Genomic DNA, 2,568 nt, shown 5'->3' on the forward strand with positions numbered 1-2,568 from the left:
AGGATTTATAAAATTATATATAATATTATATAATATTTAATATGTAACTTGTCTTTTGAAATAGATATTTTCATTATTATATTTATAATATAGCACTATATAGTTAAATAATAATTTATTGATTTTCCTATACAAATATAAAGAAATTTTGATTCGCATTTTTTAGAGAGTTTATTAAATGAATCATACCAATCCATATTTTCCTACTGAACCCAGTTTATTATGCAGAATAGAGCTGTTTTAATGCAAGTCATTAATCTGAGCTGTATTGCTTCTGTTGTAAACAGGATTCAACGTTCGGGTTCGGAATAAGCGATTTGATAGGCAGAATACTGATCCATATGTATGTATGTCTTCAATATATGGCGCACTTTCATATTAGACCGGTCTAGCTGTATGCAATTTAAATATCATTTTTACGTACGAAAGATTGAGAATAATTGAATCAAATTTCCTGAGTTAAGGAGCGTTGAGATTAAAGAAACTAAGATTTTTAATGACTTTCATTCTACATCTAAATTAGAATAATAATAAATAATAATTTTTTAAAATAAAAGTTAAAAGTTACAAATAATATTTAATGTATATATAAACTGCACCTAGAAGATATATATAATTTTTTGTGAAAATCCAAATGTATGTAACATATGCATTTGGATACGTTTTTAATTTTAACGCCACATTAATTTTTTATCATTTTTAGTTAGTATAAGTGGCAAATATATGTATCAGATAGAAGTCGTCTGTCAAATGAAATGTTTAAAAAATTCTTTTTTTTTAGAAAATAAATATATTATTTAAAAAATCAATAAAACAGTTTACAATTTAGATATTTTTTAACATGGGATGAACATAGTAAATTTGCGTATATATTTATATTAATTAATAATAAGTTATATTAACAGTAAGGATGTGTTTTGTTTTATTTTATATTATTTATATTTTAAACACTTCTTTTGAAATAAGAACAATTATTGATCTTATAAAAAATTGTATTATAATTTTATAGTACTTTAGCATAATTAAAAGCGCACTCTATTTAGTGATTCAAATTATACTTCGCGGAAAGAAGCACTGGACTAATTAATTAATCACTCTTTATATTCGTCTGACAGTCTGCGCGCATGTCTTGATTTTTGTTGATAAACAGGTTCATTAAAGGAGCGTGTCTGCCTCGTCTCATTAACCGCGAAAAATGTCACTCTGAAATATGGAACGTAGCCTCGAGGAAGGGATTTGTACGTGAGCGCCAACCATAATAATTTCACATCCATAAATGAATTTTAATGACATATAACTTGAATTTTATGGTTCAAACTGTTATAAATGCAAAATAATTTGTTCACACAAATATGTCATTTTTATCAATTTAATTTTAGTATTATACATAGAAAAGCGACATACATATGTCCTTTACTTCTTGTTTATAGAGATTTATTTGTGTTATTTCAAACTCATTTCCTAAATATCCTCACGTCGGAAACTGTAATCTTTCGCGTGCAATCTTTCACGCGGAATCAAATTGTGCAATACCGTTTATTCGAGCAGCAAATATTCGACTCGTTTTCTCTCACGTGATAATTACCCGAGAGACAGCACGATTGGCCAAGCAATTGCCCAGGGCGAAGGCTGTACCTGGTAATTATAAGAAAGAGAAGCAAAAGTGTATGGAAAAGTAATAGATGCCGTCGTGGCAGATGCTTCTAGTAGCCAAAGTGTTCCGCTTCGATAATCTCGAAATCATCTGAATGAAGAAGAAATGAAAAGATATGTAAGTAAATGTATGTAATTGTAAGATAAGATAAGGATTGATCTGTTTAAAATTTATTTGAACGAAAGAGAAATGAGATTATAAAGCTTTCATTTCTCGATTAAAAAGTAAAAAATTATGCTTTTAAGAAGAACAAGTTAGGATATAAATTAAGGTGCGACAGACGTGATTTCTATCTGGTACATATATTTGCTGCCAAAATAACCAAAAATGATGGAATTGATGTAGCGTTATAATAAAAAATAATGTTCAAATTTTGAACAAATTATGTACATATATTTATGCAAAAATTTATATGTATGTGCATTATAAATTTATCTATTTTTATATTAAATTCATATTTATTGAATAAATTTTAAATAACATGCTAAAATAAATCATTGAATACTAAGAAAAAGTATTTTTGTAAAATTTTTGATGAGAATTTATGATTAAATATGACATTTGTATAAATATGTTTTGTTACAGACTAAGAACTTTTGTCACGAATAAAAATGTATTTTTCTTGCAATTTTTAAATTTTATTATTATAGAGATACAATTTAAAATTTTAAAAACCGGGGTACAATTTAACAAATCGATAATTTACGATATAAAACAATGATAAATTTGTGTTAATGTTTAGCATATATCCTTAACAAAAAACCATAGTTTTGAATGAATAAAAACATTTTGTTATTCCTTTCATAGTTTTATTGCAATTATGTATTATCTTAGGGGGTGCACATAATTTAGCATACTTTTCCCTAAAATGTTGCTGAAAAAACATAGCCCAAAAAAATCTTTCAAAGAATAAA

The sequence above is a fragment of the Nylanderia fulva genome, unplaced genomic scaffold (genome assembly GCF_048542155.1).
Source record: "Nylanderia fulva isolate GAGA-0341 unplaced genomic scaffold, ASM4854215v1 Scaffold24, whole genome shotgun sequence".
Lineage (NCBI taxonomy): Eukaryota > Metazoa > Arthropoda > Insecta > Hymenoptera > Formicidae > Nylanderia > Nylanderia fulva.